Consider the following 19255-nt stretch of genomic DNA (forward strand, 5'->3'; position numbering starts at 1 on the left):
CATCAATTTAGACAACAGATGGAGGGTTGGAGGGCTGATAGCCACTCTGTAAATTTGAGAAATGTTCCACTTATATAATTTCTTACAGTGGGAAGTTAAGGGGAGGAAAATCGTTACAATTCCTCTGCATCTTATTGGCATTGGTTTAGATTTTTGGAGCTGAGAATTCTTTTTTTTTTCAACAGGTTATATTTTGATGCTTTACTATAGTTAGCGAACAATCAAAATAATAACAATATGGATTGCATTCAGGTCTGTGTGTCTGATTTTAAAATAGCTTGAGCAATACCATGACTGCAACAACGCCACTAGAGGTGCAGTTCAGCCATTTCAGCCTGTGCATTCATCAATGTCATAACTCCTTGTTAACTTGATGGATTGTCTGTGAAAATATAATTCAGCAAAATTATGTGGCCGAAAGTGTTTATCTTGGTATTGTAGTGATATCAAATAAATGGTTGTATTTGGATAAATCGTTTGGTCTGCAATTTGTGGGTGTCCCACGTAATTCAGTATATACACAATCAGTCAAACGTTTTGGTCTAGCGGAGGGATCATTTGCTCGGCCATGTTCTATTAAGTGTGCAGCACAACCCTTTATTATATTACAAGCTGTGCAGTGAAAATAAACAATTACTTAGTGTAAGCTGTGCAGTACTGTTTATTGCACGCCCAATTTACTTTTTCAGATAATACACTGGTGTTGCTGTGCCGACCCTGTGAAAGGGCACTACCAGTTACGCAAAGAAAACGCTTAACCACAGCAGTGTGTTGCAATCCCAAGAAACAAAATCACATGTAAGACAATACTGTTAGATTGTCTTCCTTTGTTTGCATAGTGAGGTTAAAGCCAGGTGAAACGTATTGGATCGTGCAAACAGGTTAATGCGCTCTGTGTCACCTTTCACACACGGGACTGGATTCAAACCATTTAAACGTTGGAAATACACCATACTTCAAAGCGCTTTTCAGTCCCTCAACCCTTGAAAGACCAAGCTTTCATTACACATTACACATTGTCATTACACCCATCTTTCATGGACTGTTTCGTTTTTTGTGTAGGTTTAACATTCCCCTCCTATGAAGATACAAAAAACACACATACACTTTGAATGAATTCAAGATAGGTTCCAAAATAATTTATGCAGCTCACCAAATGCAATAAAACACATTCAATTCTATGGGCTTTTGAGGGGGCTTTTCAAACACAATGTATTTGAGCTGAGAGACCAAAGCTGGTCCTTCCACTCCTGGTCTTTGTTCCAACCCTGTTCTAAATGGTGTAATTGAACCGATTAAACCTCCTTCCAGACCCTGAAGGAGTTAATTATAACATTTTACCTCTTAAAGCTGGAGTGGAATGCCCTCCAGCACTGTGATTGGGCACACCTGCATTACTGGATCAGGGCCCTTTGTTTAATGGATAAAAGGCAAGGTGGGTGTGTGTGTTACGCAAATGACCCCCTAATTGGTCCCTAGGGATGGGTCCAGACTAGTGAGAGAGCCGAGGACAATACCTGACCTCGTGGCTCCTGGCACTGCTGACCCAGTTTCAATAGCGGTGCCGTTCCTCACATATTAGAAAATGGAAGTGTGATGAACATGCTTCGCAGCAGCAGCAGCAGCACAATGTGAATCACACCTCAGAACAGCCTTGGAAATAGCACACAGGGAGGTGTGTAAAACAGTCCCTTTGAAGAGGCCTCCCTCTTTCCAAACTGTAAACTACAGTGAGTTCAGTAGCGATTGAAACTTCACTGTGAGTGATTGCACACCTTCCCCCGGGCTGTGTTAAAGCAGGTGCACAGGGTCCCTTGCATAGCTATTGCAGCTGATTGCCTTTGCAGTGTGAAGATAAGGCAGCAGTACAGTGTATACCATTGGAAGGACTCTGCCGTGAGCATTACCAGGCGTTGCTAAGGTAACCAGGGATATTACGCTGCGGTGAGTGAAGAAAGGGTCAGACAGGTGACCCCAGCACTTTGGTCACCTGAGTGTTTTTAAGTGTGTGAGCTCTCAGGGGTGACAGTCACTTGTAATAATTTTCACTAGCAGGAGGACAGGAATTTGGAGCGATGATTGTAACACTGGAATGGTGCCAGAGCTGTTTCAGAAGATCAGTAATGTCCTGTTTACAGGCACTTGTCTGCTTTCTGAGTAAGGTGAAGGACTGCCCACTCACATGTACCAAAACAGTTTACATCTGTCCGTTTTAAAGGAATTTTGCTAATGGATGCATCACATCAGGCAGGCTTTGCAGAATCCTAGCGAACAAAGATCAGTAAATCACTTGCACCCCTTATAAAAGTTTACCGCAGTGTTTTGTCATGGTATTGTCACAGCTGTTCCCATGGTTACAGCAGCATTCACCATAGTTTACTCTAGTTTGCATGTTTATTAATATGTTTAATCACACCTCATTATTCTTTACAATGCTTACCTATACCTGACCATGTCTTCACTGCCCTTTATTACACTTTGCTCTGCTTTTACTATAGGAAACTTTTATGAGGGATGTGCTGTAGTTTTCAAGCAACAGGTGTATTCATTACATCTCTTTTATTTTATACGTTTGGTGTGTCACTATGTCGATTCTGGGTAATATTGAAGACCTGAAGGGGTTAAGATGACGCCTTATACTGAAGCTGCTGTAGACGAACGCAGCAGAATCAGAAATCACTAGAAGCACCATGCAGCTGGTGTATCCTACATTATTTTGCAGTTTTATTGTGCAATCTTGTTTTACTATACTGTGCATGCTTTAAATGAAAGTGAAGGACTATGGCTGATACTAGGCAGCTCATAGTGCATGCATGGATGGTGGATATTTTCAGACCTTTAACACTGGGTTAGTAAGTGTCTCATAGCTTGGCTGTTCTGCTTACAGCAGTGCAGGGTTCGGTTCATTCCTAGCAGGCTGCTTTTCAAACTGGCATCTGACAGCTGTGCTGCTACATTACATCTGGAGTCAAGTGAGGCCGTTTCAGCCAAGTCTTCAGAGTGCAGCCTGCCAGTGAGCAGCACCAGTGTGTGCTGTAATTAGAGCTGATGTTATTGTATGCAGTTGAGATGGTGATTGAATTTCACACCAGTCCCCTAACCCTCTTTACATGACTTCAATAGAATGTAAAAACGCCTGTTGCTGACCTGCAGTATCTGTGATTAGTGGGCCGTGGGCAGGGAGCGGTGCTGGAGGAGAGTCCTGGGCATCGGCACGCCTGGCACGGGTTTGAGCATGGATTTAGTTCTTACATGGAGGTATGTGAAGATTGCACTGCTGTCCTTCCATGTTAGCGGCAGGAGCAGCTGGGGACCCCACCCCTCCGGAGCCACAAACATCAAGAAGAAAATACCCCAATGCTGTAAACCTGCCTTTGCCCTGGCTTGTTTCTTATTAACAGAAATAAGGCATGAATGCAGTGTTGGGATGTTGACGTGCCGTCTGGTTTTACTGTCAGGAGAGACTGAGGGAGCGGTTGAGGTTAGGAATGGGATAGGGTTGGGGTAAGGTTTAATGTAGGGTTAGGGCTGTGGCTAGGGTTCGGTATAGGGTATAGTTATAGACTGATTTTCAATAAACTTCCGATAGACAATTGCCAGTGTTTTAATGAACATTTTTACACTCCCCCTGCCTCCCTCGTCTTCATCCACTATACCTTCAAAGCCTCTGAATCCTCTAATGGGAAATGATGCTGGACACAGCCTTGTGCTGTATGCTCACTGTGTGTGTGTTTTTAATACAGATGACAGTTTACATGACCAAACATGATTGCAATTACAGTATACTATGGGAACCGACCCCAGGGCACATCAGCTTGATTGGTCGGTTCTCTCTGATTGTTATTTGATGTCGGTCATCTGGATGCTAATCAACAGAAATAATTGCTTTATGGTTTTTAGATCCTGGGAACTAACCCTTTGTGTTGGCTTTAGATAGACTACTTCCCGTTGTGAAATGTATTATTTTGTTTTCTAACCAGGCAGATACTGTTTGAAGCAGAGAGACTATGCACAGTCACGCAGCAACAAGGGAATGAGGGCACTTTACATTTCAGTGATTGTAAGCACAGGGATTGAAGCAGTCAATATTATATAATGACTTTTATTTCCATTCATTAAAACACAGGCTATCACTGCCTATTATTTCAAATGACCTCGCTTGTGTTTTCCTGGGACTCACAAAGTTGAATCTGTCTTGGATCAGTGCCGATCTCCATGGTTTCTATTCATTGGTGCTCCTACAGGTTCTTCTAGTTTCTGCATCTCACTCACGCAGGGGTGTTTTATCAGAACACATATCTTGGCATTATTTATGTGTACTTGTTTACGGTTTCTTCTCCAGTTGAAGTGGCGTGTATCGGTGTGGCACAGTGCCAGTGTTCTTGCCAGGGCACAGTTTACCTTCACTTTGAATCAACTGGACTAAACTGTGAATTGAGTTGTGAGGGTCTCAGCCCACAATAATAAAATCCATTACAAATTGTGCTGGAATAAAACCGAGCTCTGTCCGTGGCAGTGGCTCAGAATTATCCAGGCAACAATCCTTTAGGGTAAGCAGTGTTAATGAATTACTTAAAAAAAAAAAAAAAAAAGAGTTTGTAGCTTTGAAAGGTTGCCTTTATCACACCAGCTTATATCATGCTCATTTGTGAGATGTTGTAACAATATTTTATTTAAGTCTTTAGCGCTGGTGTCCGTGTTTATACAGAGGCCTACATATCTATCTATATATAAAACAGTTTTAGATTTATTAAGTCCTAAGTCATTACATTAAACAGACAAAGCTACTGTGCAGGCAAAGGAGCTTGCTGCTAGCCAGGGCATGCAGTTCAGTGGATGGAAGGCATGCCAAGATCCCTAAACAATCTACAAATCATTGATGTTTCAGCATGTGTTTTAATGCTGGTGACTTCTCTGTGCCATGTACTCAATCAGTCACAGTTTTTTTTTTAATGTTATTATGGTCCTATTAAACTGTTTGGGAAGCCTCTGTAATCCCTTTTAGAGCTGGTTAATAATTCATTAAAGCAGCAGATAATTTAAAGAGACAGGAAGACATTGCTCAAGTCTGCCGTCCCGTAAGATATATGATGCAATGATGCTTCTCCCACCAGCTCTTAGTAATCCCGGGCGTGTGCTTGTTGCACCATTAGCTGACGCAGGCCCCTGTTTGTGTCTGCAGGCTTGTTCATTGATGTGAAGATCACTGATTGCATAACTAGAATAAGGGTTTGGGTGCCCGCAATCCCCCCTTCTCTAAAGCTGGAAATCAGCTCTGCATGGTTTTTTAATGTTTATGCATGACTGGAATTGCCAATCCCCAGAGTGTTCTTTATATGTGAGCGCCTGTCTCATGAAATTAAGAAGAGGCTGGCTCAAGCCCAGACAATCCAATCACTTTGCCTGAATAAACAGGGCTGCAGTTAACAAACACTGAGGACTTCAAGCAGCCCCCTATAGCCATCTAGTTCTGATGCCCCAGTTTGAACAATGGAGGCCTGCTCTTTCTAAATGTCTCAGTCAATCAGAAGTTGATTGCAATATTCAGTCAAATCCTTTAACCAGTGATGACATCAATGTACATAATCTGATGTTCCATAAAACATGTTCTCATAAGATAAGAACACCTGACGCAACAAGATCAGGTTTAAAAATCTAAATTCTACTTATCTGATTGAATGTTCAGTACGATGTTAAATATGGTAACTGCTATGACGGATGTTCGGAGAACACCAGAATCACTCATTAAGAGAGGTATGCAGATTCGGTTTCCCCTGCGGTTTCTATTCTGTAAGTGCAAAGTAACTGTTAAATTACACTCTGCTGCGTGAATGCACATTTCCATTTCTCTGCTAAAAATAACTGCCTGCTATGAAGTGTAAGAAATAATTGCATTTTTAAAGCAAAGGGTTTTTCTTTTCAAACTCTGAAGCACTTTGATGCCAGGATGCAGTCTTTCATCACACACACACTCGACAAGGGCTAAATATTTTATTTTTCCTTGTTCAAACGCACAGTAATCTAAAGATATAAAGAGCCCCGTCAGGCTTTGTTGCAACAGTTGAGAGGCGTTAGGAACGACAGGGCTGTCTGTTGAAATGCACATGAGAAAACGTTACCCTGTCAGCTCAGAAGTCAAGGCAGAAAAAAAGAAAACGTTCATATACCTATTTTAAAGAGACATTGTGGATTCAGACTGAAAGAACTGTCCCAAGAACCTGGCCTGTATAATTAGACTACATTATGAGTATCATTAAGCACAAGGTTTGAATTAAAGTGTGCATAGAACAACCTTAAAATACCACTCAAGTGCGTAAATGCAGGCCTACGGTTATGGCCCTAGTCAGCCAGCCTATCACTCATCATTACTGGAAGAAGCCTGGGCGTCTCAAACATCAGAAGCACTTTAGGCAGGTGTGTTTGAGGGGCTCATCAATGACTGCAAATGCTGTGAGGTTTGTTCACCACGTACAAGCACAGCCCTTTTGAGACCCACATGAAACGAGCTATCTTGTTCTCAGCCTAGTTTCTTTTGATCAGGGCTCCACAGTGCAAAGCCACAGCGATAGGCGTCACTTATAAGTATCACTTAATTCCACAGCCCTGGTTCAGCCAGCCTTGATTGGCATTGAGACTGTGGACATGATAATAATGGAGCACTGAGCAGCCCAGGGTGTCCATGAAGGCTGGCACTGGAAAATACTGCATAGTCACTGACTGTAATATTACTAGCACAGCAACCGCAGCTTGTGGTGTGATTGTAACCCATGCTTTTGTTCCAGGCTTTTCAAAGCTGGAGTGTCAAGCAATCATCTTTAGGTTTTCACTGAAGTTGAACTCCTAGGCGTCAGTTTACTACATTCTACCATAGCCTGCACTCTGAAGTATGTAATCTCTTAACTACAATGTAATCACACAGTATTTGCATGTTTTGTTACACAGTAATTTAAGTGTAAATACGCAATTGCATCGATAAATACAGTGTCATTACTAAATACGCCAACAACAACTGGCGATGCTTTTCATTTTGTCGCAAAACACTGTTTCAATTTACCTATAAATCGAGATGTGTAATTACCACGGTGTTACAGATGTGTCACATGGTCATTTTCAATCTACTGAAACAGTGTTAAGTTCTGTGATCTCTGACATAGTGGCCGTGTGTCAAAATAAAACCAAATACATAAACAAAGTACAGCAGTGCTCAGGGCGGACTCCGTGGGTTATTTATAGTCAGTAGTTATTACAATGAATCATAATCAGGTGTTTTTGTAAACCATACTCAGGGGTTATAATAAATCATCTCAATTAGCGAGTTTATAAACCTGCCCAGGCTGTTTTCACCTTACAATGAGGTAATAATCAACAAATCAAACAAGCACATCTCGCTGCTGAAATAACAATAATTCTGGCTTCAGATCAAACCCTACATAAGACAGTCTTGAGGCAGATAGTGCAGGTGCCTTAGCTATCAGCCAAGCAGATATCTACTCTACACGAAGCCTGTGGAAGATGAAGAAGAAACTACAAGGGGGAAGTCTTGTTTGTGTAAAAAGTGCCAGCGCTTTTTTCTGTTATGGATTCAAACCAAATCCTTAGGGGTGTGTCCAGATCAATATCACACAGAGAGAGCTGGATATAATATAATACTGCCGGGGCTCCCTGCAATTTAAAACTAATAACAGGAGCTTTGGATGCTATGTAGTACTCGGGTAATCAAATACTCTGGGGCTGTACATACAATAATAAATGCTGTCATTTTCCACAATCAAATAAAACGACATGTCTGGGCCATGATTAACCACCACCACTCCCCTGCTCGTCTATTATATATCACTGTGTGGGAAGAGCATGAAGCAGATATTTTCATCTCCACTGCTGGGTGACTGTTTCCATGATGTTGCTCTGACTACGCGGTACTGTCACACGGGGGGGTGGGGGGTTTTGTGGGAAAATGTGTAACTGTTGATATAACCCTAACCCTAACCCTAAGCCCCTAACCCTTTTCTAATACAATTTGTACTTACATATATCGTGCAAAAAGATTTACACATTAAGTGCATTGTAACCATGCATAATAGCATTGTAAGGACTAACAGAGAGTGGGGTCTGTTCAATTAATCTGAATGGTGTTGGAAACCCAACATCTGTAACAGTGCCTGTGAGTATTTAAATATGCCACCATTTAGATGAGCAGAATAGACTCCAGCGTTCTTCCTGCTGAACTGGTCTTCATATTGATCAGGCCATAAGTTTGTTGTGTTCATTCCTGCTTTCATTTTCTTTTGAAACCCAATGCAGCATCATGTTTAACAGCACCGATGAAACAAAGAGAAACGGCCGTAGACATATTGGTGTTTATGTAAATGATTAAAACAGGCGATGAATTGCAAGCAGACGTTCTAGTAAACCCTTTTAAAACCCTGCTGATCTTGAACCGCAAGCTCCACATGGTCTTGATTCTCTGTGAAGTAAAGGATGCAGAGCAATGATATACTGCCAGCTCGGCAGGATTCTTGTTTAAAGGCAGAACTTTGCTGTGCCGAGGCTGGATTCCATTACTCTCTGTTACAGCACTGCTCTGTCGGGACAACCCACCAATAACAAAGCGTGCAATCGTGGGCTTCACTGTGGAGACCCCCCTCCCCTTCACAGCCCACCACTCTCCATCGAGTTCACAGGAGAGCTCAATGATGTCATGTGCATTGCCTGGAAGCAATCCTTGCGCTGATGCATTTTTTTTTTCTGCTTGGTGGTTGCCTGCTGCATGTGTGTATCAGCTATAGCATAGACACCCTTAGGGAATTTCTGTACAAGTGCTGTTTGCTGCTGCAGCTCATTTCTGCTACTCAGTGCCAGAGAGAAAAAAAAAAAACCCGGTAAGACTGATTTTATTCTTGTAACCACATTTTGTTCATTTTTTTGCATGAAGAAAAGGAAAGTTTGAAGTGTTACAAATGGCATAATAATGGGGGGGGGGGGGGGGGGGGGGGGGATGTTTGCACAGCACTGGCTGCCGTGTGTCTGCGAGGCTGGGTTTCTTGTCGCTCAGATGGTGGGTACCATGGCAATAGATTGCTTTCTGTTGCCGTGGTTGCCGTTACTGCTGCCTCTGCTGGCTCTTGCTCTGCCTGTAGTAAGGTTCCGGTAACCATGGTGAGAATGTGGGATTCCAGAACTGGCTTCTAAATTGATGAGGATGTTACTGGGCTCGCTGGGCTGTCAGGAGGTGAATTTTCTTTTCTAGAATTAATATATTCGGATCTTGTCTGCGTAAAGCAAACCTGTTAGATATAAAATATAATGATTTCATTAAATATTCAAAGGAACTTATAGTACAGAATATTGTCTTTTTTTGTTGTTTCAATTATTATTATTAATATTATAATTATTATAATTATTATTTTATTGTTTACAATTTCTAGTTCCATTTCATTATCTTGTTATATCTACTCTCAAATTGAAATTGTCTTATTATTTATTTTTTTGCTTCAGTATGTGGGTGTGTTTCTTTTTTTCAAACAATGACAGCAGATTTAGTGAAGTGGGTTCATCATTTCAAATGTGCTATACATTGCTATGTTTCTTTTTCTGGATTTGGTGCATATGTATACAGATATATTTTAAAAGCAACAGGGGTATTTAGCCAATAAAATCAGTACATTTTAAACACAATAACCATGAAAATACCTCCTCCAACACCTGCGCTCGGTACAAAATAACGGCTCACAATATCTACCTTTTTATAAAATAAAACTGGCAAGAGTGTAAAATATTATCTATTGTCGAAACTACTTCTACGTAAAACATAATTTAATTTTGTACTCATTCCCATCTTTGTAATTTATCATGAAAGCTATGCAAATGTATGGATCAGATCAGGTGTATTTTTTTTTTTTTTTTTGCATGAGAATGCACAGCAGCCCATTGTTTTAGATGTGCTACTGGCGCACACACACACACACACACACACACACACACACACACACACACACGAGCTTCATAGCTGTCTTAGGAACAGCACACTCTGGACTGCAACGCTTCTGAGTGTGGAGTTTTGTTCTTTAAGCTCTGAATTTAAAGCTTCTTAATTCAGGTATTTTCAAACGCAGTGATTCTTATGAGTAAAAGAAAAATCGTTTTAAACAAAAGGTGGTAAGATTATAGTCACTGACACATCGTAAATTAAACTTGCAAATGTATTACAGTGGGTTCTCCTGTTATCTTTAAATACGTTACCAGATTAGTATTGATTTACAGGGCTTACAGAGTCACATACAGCTTAGTGGCTTTTTCATTTAAAATGTCTTAAGGGTTGCTCCATTTTAGTTCTAATGGCAATGGCAGTGTATACATCTGCTTGCTCATTGTACAGTAAATTCATTTTCAATGTCCCAATGTGTATACTGTAATAACAAATGCACTGCATGCAAGTATTGGTAGCTGTAAAAAAAGGATACATGCCTCTGCAAATAGAAAATACAAAACCGAAGCAGACAGTAGAAATGGATTCTGAGTAAGGAATTATAACACTGCACCATCATACCTGGCATGGAACTGTGCAGTGTAATTTGAATCTGATCCCAAGAAAATGAAAGTAGAGGATTTAGTTAAACAGGTTAACACATATGCATTGGGAAGGACTGAAGACTAATGGCTAGTATTAATATGATGAAGGTGAATCACTACATAACAGCAGAGCGGCACTGTTGTGACTTTACATTGAGATGTGATCCAGGACCTAGAAAAACACAATTTAAATCCCATGACCTTTTACTAAACATAAAGCAATGGTCCTCTACATAAACTATGAAATGTAAATCAATGCTAAACACCACAAAGCGAATACATGTGCGTAAATATTTATACAACCACATGCTTACGAGACCCCCGAGGAATACACAACCCGCTGCTGCCAGCGATGAGATTTATATATAATATAGCAGGCTGTGGAAATAAATGCAATCTCTAATCTTAAGCAGAGCCCGCTGTAGCTAGTGATAGAGAAAACACATAGTATATCATATTAAACAGGTAAGAGTTGAATGTTACCTGTAGATGGTATATAATAATACCTTTAATCCTTTAGAGATGATACAGTGCACTGCTGACTTTAGTTGCTTGTACACTTTTCTGGGGTAGCCCTTTGTATGTGCAGGTTTCCTTTCTCCTGCTCGTTTAACAACTATAACAACGTGTGAAGTAAGGACACGTGTTCAAACAGCAGGGACATTTCAACGACTAACGCAGAAGTGTAAAAGTGTGAGATTGGAAAATGTGTCAAACTAAAAATGAAACAAGGAATGAGAGAGAGAGAGAGAGAGAGAGAGAGAGAGAGAGAGAGAGAGAGAGAGAGAGAGAGAGAGAGCGGTATAACTCCTGAGAACCCATGGCAACCCTTGCGACACAACTCTACACAGTCAAGACTATAAATAAATAAATACAACGGTTATGCTTAATTGGCTAGCAAAGTGTAAATTGGGAGTGAGCCCGTGCTGCCTGTATTTACTAGCATCAGTCTGCTGTCAGAAACCTTGAGGATGCTCTTCAGATGCTCCAGTTCTTGGCGTGCCTCACGGGTGACGGCTGCACAATAAGTACAGTTGCAGGGTGTCAATTTGTTTCTATTAAGGAAACTGTCTGTCGGCATTATAGCCTGCTTTCCAAGCACCATATTTGGTCTGCTCTTGGATGTTGTGAAACCAGGCCCTGAAAGCAACAAGCTGGCTTATTTAGGTCAGTGCGTTCATCTGCTATGTCATCTATATAGTCTACCGATACACAAACATAATGTGGAGCTCTGGCACCAGGCAGACTGCTGGATTCTTGGATCGTCAGACCGTGATGCGTAATCAAACTGTTGCATCCACTGTGACTGCACTGTGCACGCTCCCGTGGGAGATGTGAATGCCGATTAGAAAAACGCTTTCTTTAAGGGGGGCTTTGATTTTTCTAGGAAAGATGAGGAAAGTTCACTTTGCCCTGAATTACATTAGACTATTGATTCAGCTTCAGATGAAAATATGTACCTGCACATACAAAGGGCTACCCCAGAAATGATACCAGATTGCAAATAAAACACCTAAAAGCAATTTCTAATCTTGCATCTTTTAAAGTATAAAATGGCAACTGATGTTTTACTCTGCATTGAAAAGAAATACAATAGGTATTTATTTGTTTTTCCCTTTATTTAAAGTAAATTTTCACAACAGATAAAAGCAATCTTGATGGCAATGACTACACAGAATGTGACTTTCTGCAAGATCCCTCCCTTTTTTATTACACTACCGTACCGTTTTTAAACTGCTGTATGAAATTACAAACTGTTTTAAAATGTTCTCATTTTGGGTTCTGTTATGGTTTCAGCCGTTGACCTTGCATGAGCTGTTGTTCTGCGTGTGACTTGTTTTGTCAGCAGTGTTTCAGCTTGACAGACCAAATGCAATGTATCTGGTGACCAGCGGATCCGAGGGCAGTGCTGATTTCCCAGGATATTTGACTCTCTGCTTGCTGGCAATCCAGGTTCCTTGAGAAATGTCATTTCAAGGCATGGTATTGCGAAGGAGGATTTGGAAATGTATAGAGGATACATAAAAAGCTGTACCCTTGATAAAGAAAGCTGTTGAAAGCATGCAATGCAATGCTATACAATGAAGTATTAATGTAGCTGACTTTTGTGAGAATCACTCACTACTTTTTCTTCACTGTCCAAAAAGCATTTGCAAACACGTACGTCTTTTCGGATAAAACAGGAGTTAATGAAACAGACTATGGACTATCTTATCGGCCAACGTTACGATTCCAAAATCTGAATAACAAGATCTGTGTAATAGATTATCGCCCTGATATGTACATTTGTCAAATAGTTGTGCTATTATTCTTCCGTGTGGTTTCTACCTCAAAGCGTTTGAAGATGTGAAAGCTGTATTGAGTTTCTTCATGAAGCCGAGCAGTTTAACCCCTACATGCATGGGTGTAAGCTAGCAATATGTTATAGCGTGTCCTTGTATTCAGAAGCCAGTCTGTCTGAAATACGATTGGGTGAGGCCCCCTCAATATGTGCACAGCAATCAAAGTTACAGCACACTTTAGGGACCGGAGTCCTCTTCATTACTCTTCATCACTGCTCCCCCAAGGGGTTCATTTAAATATTTCTGACATAATGACCTGTTCATTTTCTGACCCAGCCTTTTAATCCATTCGGCAATGTGTTTGACCTGTTAAATAATGCAAACAGGGTCAGCCTAGTGAAAATAAACAGCTGCTCATTTATCTCCAGGCAGGGCTAATTAAACATCTCATCCCCCTGGGAGGGGGTAATTGTGTTAAAAATGGAACATGGGTCTGCAGCCGGCCCAGTGCTAGGATAAAGGGCAGGACCTCACACGAGAGCCCTTTGACCGCCTTCCTCCAAACCTAGCTTGTATCGAGTTTTTATTCATTTTAAAATCAAAGCTGCCTGCCACAGAAAGCTAATATTAAAGCTGAATCACACCTCTTGTGGTGACCACTCTGATGAATTCTGATTGGTTGGTTTCCCCCCCCAGGACATTACACTTGACTGGTTGTTTTGAAGCAGGGTTTGTTTGCACATTAAACACTAATTAGGATGGAAGTGTGGCTTTTTGTGTAAATCGGGATGCTCATTTTAATTAAAGATAAGGACTGTAGAGTACTGGCCCATTTTCTGCATTTGCTGAGGCAGGGACCATTAATTATCCCAAATCTCGCTCTGCTTGTCATTGTTTACAGTGGAACCCGAAAGATTTAGCTTGACAACTCTATTGTCTGCTTCATTATTTTCACTGGAAGGGAATCTGAGAGAAGAAACCAGGAAAGCAGCCTCACATTGCTTCGATGTGGACATTAAATGTCTCCAGGGATGATATTTTTCTTTTTCTTCCTCATACCGGTTAATAATTGATCATGTGCTCATAAATATACACCTCTGGGAAACACGCGCACACACACACACAAAAGGAATCACTGTTGCGGGTTTCTCGACAGCTCATTCAATAAACATCATTGTGGTGAAATAGCACAGCATTGATTGAGGAAGTGTGTCATTGTAGCTCCCACAGACTGCAGGGAGGTGTGATTGCAGAGGGGGTGCCCAGTGGCTCACATGGCATCAGCAGTACAGGGTGAGTCATGCAAGCCTGGTTCGAATCTTGTCCATGCCAAGTTGCTAATTTTGGCTGGGGACCAAGTTTGAGTTATGACCTTTGCTCTCTCGCGAGGTTAGAGAGGTAAATCAGCTGAGGAAGGTTTGCTTCGTCGCACATTAGCGACACCTACTGGTCAGGTACCCGCAAGTCCAGGCGGGGACTTCCAAAGGATGCGTAAAGAGAATAGTTTTAGAGGGACATTAACAGATTGCAAAATGAATATGGTAAAGGAAAATAACGTCTGAATAATTTGCAAAGAAGACGTAAATCATTGCACACACCATATAGATGGATGGATAGACTGATCGAAAGAACCATGTCAAAGTGAAAGATATTCCAATCAAAAGAGACAAATGTCAAGCTCAATGCAGCACTGCAAGCGGGGCTGTGAAGAGGTCTTGTGTAGATGTGCTATTGTATCACCTGAAACGTTGCTGTAAAACAGCATCCAGGCGGAGCTGTCAGGTTGAAACATGCCAAACGGTCTTCGGTTTCAATCAATGAAGTTATAGCGATAAGTGATACCTGGGCTGAGAAACGAAATAAGGTGTTATCACAATGTATAGCAGGCCAGTCATCATAGGGGCATGCGGGCCAGAGAGTGTAAACTCTGCAGTGTGGCGTAGACAGGAAGCGACACATGGTTCAGGTGTGAAGTGACTAACACACCTGGAGTCAATGATGGCTGTGAGTCACCTCAATCAGAGAGTATTGAAACTCGGCATTTAGAATGTGGAGACACTGGCAAGATATAGTCAAGCCTGCTTTCAAACTGTCACTCAGGGGATCATCAAAAAGCGCACAGAATTGAGCTGGAAACAAGTTGGGACTTAATATTGGAGCAACAGAAACCAGAGCGATTGTAACAGTATAAAAAGGGTCTACCTGTAACTGCAAGGTTTTGTCGCCCGTTGGCATTGTGTGAAATGGTGTGGCTCCTGCAGTTTTTGGTCATATCTATTTTAATGGGTAGCAGAATAAAGAATGGTTAATGTATCACCCCACTCACTGTGTTGTATTTTATTTAACTAGGCCCTCTGCATGTTCTGCCATTCATTAACCAATAATGTTAAAAAAACTACCAGACACGTCAATCTGTGAAGGCCACTGTGGCAAAGAAAATGCAGCTTTATTTGCATTTCTCTTAGATTTTTCAGCTTGGCAACTGTAGCATGGAAACAGGTCTAGCAATAGGACCTCATTTTGTTTTGTAAGACGTCCCCCTCGCCTTCGACACGGGACTCCTAACGGTCACTTCAGCGGGTATTAGCAGGTAATGACCGCTGCGTCAGATATAAATGCTTAATTCATATGCCTTTGTCCTTTGCTTCCGTATAATTCTTAATTGATAAGACACATATGATAGATAGAATGACACAACAGACCCGGGGGACAGCGTGGCACATGAGAGCTGCATGTCCAAATTCAGTCCTCCTGTGGAGTTTTTTTTTTAGCTCATAGGGATCAAGGTTCTTTACAGGTCATCTCTCTTTTATATTCTCCTTTTGAAATCTGTTTAAAAAAAACCCAGATGTATTAGAAGTTTAGAGACATGATTAGATGAAAATTATTTTCAAGATCTCTACTATCAATTAGCCAGCAAGCTCATCTAGGGCTGTGAGAATTAAAATAAATAAAAAAAGAAATAACGGGGGGAAAAAAAACTAATTAAAAACATTTTCAATCAGTGAATCACTGGAGAATGCATTCTGTGTGGTGACTCAATTTGCATTTTAATGGCTATTGAACAAATAATAGTGTAGCGAAAGCCTGCAACTAACTTTGCTTTTTTCAAATTGTTTTGGTTTGTGCTAGGATTGTAATTGGTGTTTTTTTTATTCATTACAGACAATAACAAGCGCTAATAACAATTTCGAGCAAACAGTATTGGGAATCTAGCATCAAGTTCCTACGAGGTGGTTTTCCTTGGGTCATTCATTTAACCGAATACTTGATTGCTTCCTGTGTCAGGAGATCCTCTGGAAATGGAGTGCTGATCAGCAGCCCGGTGCCTGGTGAACTCCTTCCAGGTGACAGAGATCATCAGAGAGAGCAGCGCCCCCCCCCCCCCCCCCCCCTGCTCACCCAACTGTAGCGCAGTAACGCAACACCGCTCAGGAAGTCAACACGCAGGGAGAGAAAAACAGTGCAGCACACCAAAGCTCTGCATAACGGCAAGAGAAATCCAATGCGTTTGTTTCAAAAGAACAGTTTAATGAATTCCTAACTTCATTTAAGCAGACTTAAAAAAAAACAAAAAAAAACACTAACAACTGCAATAATAACCATCATCACGTTTTGAGTGTGCAGAACCTTGTTTGAGCGGTCATGTCATCACTTTATCCTGCTGACACAGTGTGTGCGTGTGTGTGTGTGTGTGTGTGTCTGCGTGTGACTGCTCCATGCCGGCTGGTTCGTGACATTAAGAATGTGATGTTCACATTCTTACTCGTGACATTCTGAACCTGGCATTCCTGCTGGTTGCTTTAAAACTATTTTCAATGTTTCTTAAATGCGACTTTATGATAAATAAAGAGATGGTACGAGAACTAAACTTCCATGAGGTGGAATCTCTCTATGGAGACCATCAAAGAGTAATGGTGTTGGGACTTCCTGAGGGAGATAATCAGGTCCAAATTATAAAGGGACTGACAAGAGCAGAAGGGCCCCAACAAAAATCAGATTGCATACCTCGGTAAGGATATCCTGGTTAAAGCATTTACAAAATTATGTCTCCCCAAGGAAGTTTTATTTTCCTGATCTGCTGTATAGTAGTTTGTGCTAGTTTGTTATCTTTTTTTTCTTTTTTTTATGTTTTATTATATTTAAGAATTGACAGAGTTCCTAGATAATGAAGGAGTGGTTTCAAAGGTTACATTTAATTGTTGCTCCAAAAGAGAGAGAAAATAATGGACTGAAATTACTGTAGCAGGTGCAATGCCTGCGTGTCCTGTAGAATGAGGTAAAACTACAACATTGACCCTTTATTAAAAACCACCAGCAGACGGTTATACCAGTGCTGTCAAGTCAGCTAGTTTCTGAAGAAATGCTTTACTTTGTGAGAACCAGAAATTCAACTTCGAACAACAACACTCTTTCAGAGCTGGGTTTGTCTGGATTACAGGTTTTGATATTGTAAAGAGCCTGACTGCCAGCTTTGTTTTGAAAGACCTTGACACACATACAAGATTACTAAGGAATTAGGCTTATGGAGGGTGGGGGCAACTGATTTAAACAGATAGAAATAACATATTAATTGGACATTGTTAAAGAAACCAATCTCTGTCGTTTCCATAAACATTAAACTGCATTTAATTAATTCCAGCTAACTTTGAAAAGAGTTCAACCGACTGAGGTATCAGTTTATCTGATCCATGGAGCTCCCAAATAATCTTTCACAGTACGTGCTCTGCTGGGGTCTGTACAGCTTTTGTCCAAGAGCAGCACAGGCAAGGGGAATTCAAATCTATCTATTTCTCTTGTGTAAAGTCAGCTCCCTAACTTTCAGAGACCTGCTTATTCCATTTGTAGTTTGTTCAGAGAAGGAGCACAAAAAAGTCTTATTCTTTGAGTTAAACCTGTGAAATTCAACATAAGTAAACAGACTAGGTTCTTCTTCTTCTTCTTCTTCTTTCTTCTTCTTCACTACTTTAAAAAAGGTAGAATATGTACTGTAGCTCAGCTGTGTATATGTACTGTAGTTCAGCTGATGATTAGTGTATCATGTGCAAGCTTTTCAGCCCAGCAATCAGAGCAAACAGACCTCGAGTTCAGAGGGAGGGGCCATCTGAATGATTTGTAATGCGTGTGTGTGTGCTTGTAGTAAGAGCACGTCATATCACTCCCACTGTGTGTGTTAGAGAGACGTACAGAGAACTGGTACAGCTTGCATTGCTTGACTTTTCAAACCTGTCTTTCCCTGAACCTGTGGAGGTTTTTAGCAAGGTTCTTATGGAGGTACCGTCTTGGAAGAAAGGAACATAAACCAAGTAAGTGTAGTTCAACATTATCCCAGTACAAAACTTTAAAGAACTTTTCAGAAAGAGATGCATGGCACTTGCCTAGTTAATCAGTGTTAAATACTGAGGAGTGAGAGAGGGAGAGCAGCTGTGTGTTTTTGACTGTAGTATTGTCGGTATTCCTCTTGACGGGTGTTTTGATTTACAGTTAAGAAAAGAAACCTTGCAGAGTGTGTTCAAGCCATGCAAGGGAAACCCTGAATGTTATTGCTGAAAAGAGGCTAGTGCTAAACACCACCTGAGCTAGTAGTATCAGTCAGTGACGACTCTGCAAACAAAAGCTGTACACTTTGGAAGATGTGGCTGGAGACGCTGTTGTCGGTAGCTGTGGGCAGTGGAGTAGAGGCATGGACTCTTATCACAAACTGTGCTGAGTGTACTTTGGCAGAGACCACTCACTGTGGCCCCACTAACAAGCTGATTAGAGTGAATGTTGAAGGCCATTTGAACTGACTGTGCAGCCAGTGTTCGCTGTGTGTGCCGCTACTGTACTGCTGGGAATTATATTGTAAAGATGGTCTGTATTGGAAAGAGAAACATAGGAGCTTTGTGTAATTAGTCTTGTTGATGCTTCTAGGTTAGCGATGTGTAACCAGCTGCTAAGAATATGGGAATGGATTTCAAGAATGCTTGACATATACCTGCTTCCATCTTCACGACACTGAATAAATACAAAAATCATCATGACTTACAAAATCAATTATTTCAAATTCAAGGGTTGATAGGGGAGTAATTGGGTCTTAAAATAAGAGGTATCTATTATAGAAAGGCCAGTGTGTGTGACTGGTATGTATTATTGTAGGGACTGTACAGGTGTTTGTCAATTTCTGAAACCCTACACCTAACCTAATCTTGACCGTAACCTCGGGTATCCTTTGTCTCAGCAGTAAAAAGTGAGTCATGATTGTTTGCCATGACATTGGTGAAAGATGGAAAGGGCTTGGTATAATTTGATAAGGGGATTGGATTCTGAGCCCATGAATAGACCTGCATTGTGTAAAGGTAATACAGGTAATTCATCTTAATCTTCTAATTGATATACTGGAAAGTATACCCCAGCTTTCCTGA

At 41.1% G+C, this 19255-nt stretch overlaps 1 protein-coding gene across 2 annotated transcripts in view; it reads left to right on the plus strand.

Moving 5' to 3' along the window:
- Window positions 1-19255, plus strand: part of LOC117428371 (semaphorin-4B-like) — a 68748-nt gene that overhangs the window by 8744 nt on the left and 40749 nt on the right. The window contains exon 1 of one of the 2 annotated variants that reach the window (XM_058995529.1): window positions 18010-18157. The exons of the other annotated variant lie outside the window; for it this stretch is intronic. The gene's annotated coding sequence lies outside the window, so the exon portion shown is untranslated. Of the gene's footprint in view, window positions 1-18009; window positions 18158-19255 lie in introns of those variants that run through there. 2 annotated transcript variants of the gene reach the window in all.

This window comes from Acipenser ruthenus, chromosome 21, assembly GCF_902713425.1.
Source record: "Acipenser ruthenus chromosome 21, fAciRut3.2 maternal haplotype, whole genome shotgun sequence".
NCBI classification, from domain to species: domain Eukaryota; kingdom Metazoa; phylum Chordata; class Actinopteri; order Acipenseriformes; family Acipenseridae; genus Acipenser; species Acipenser ruthenus.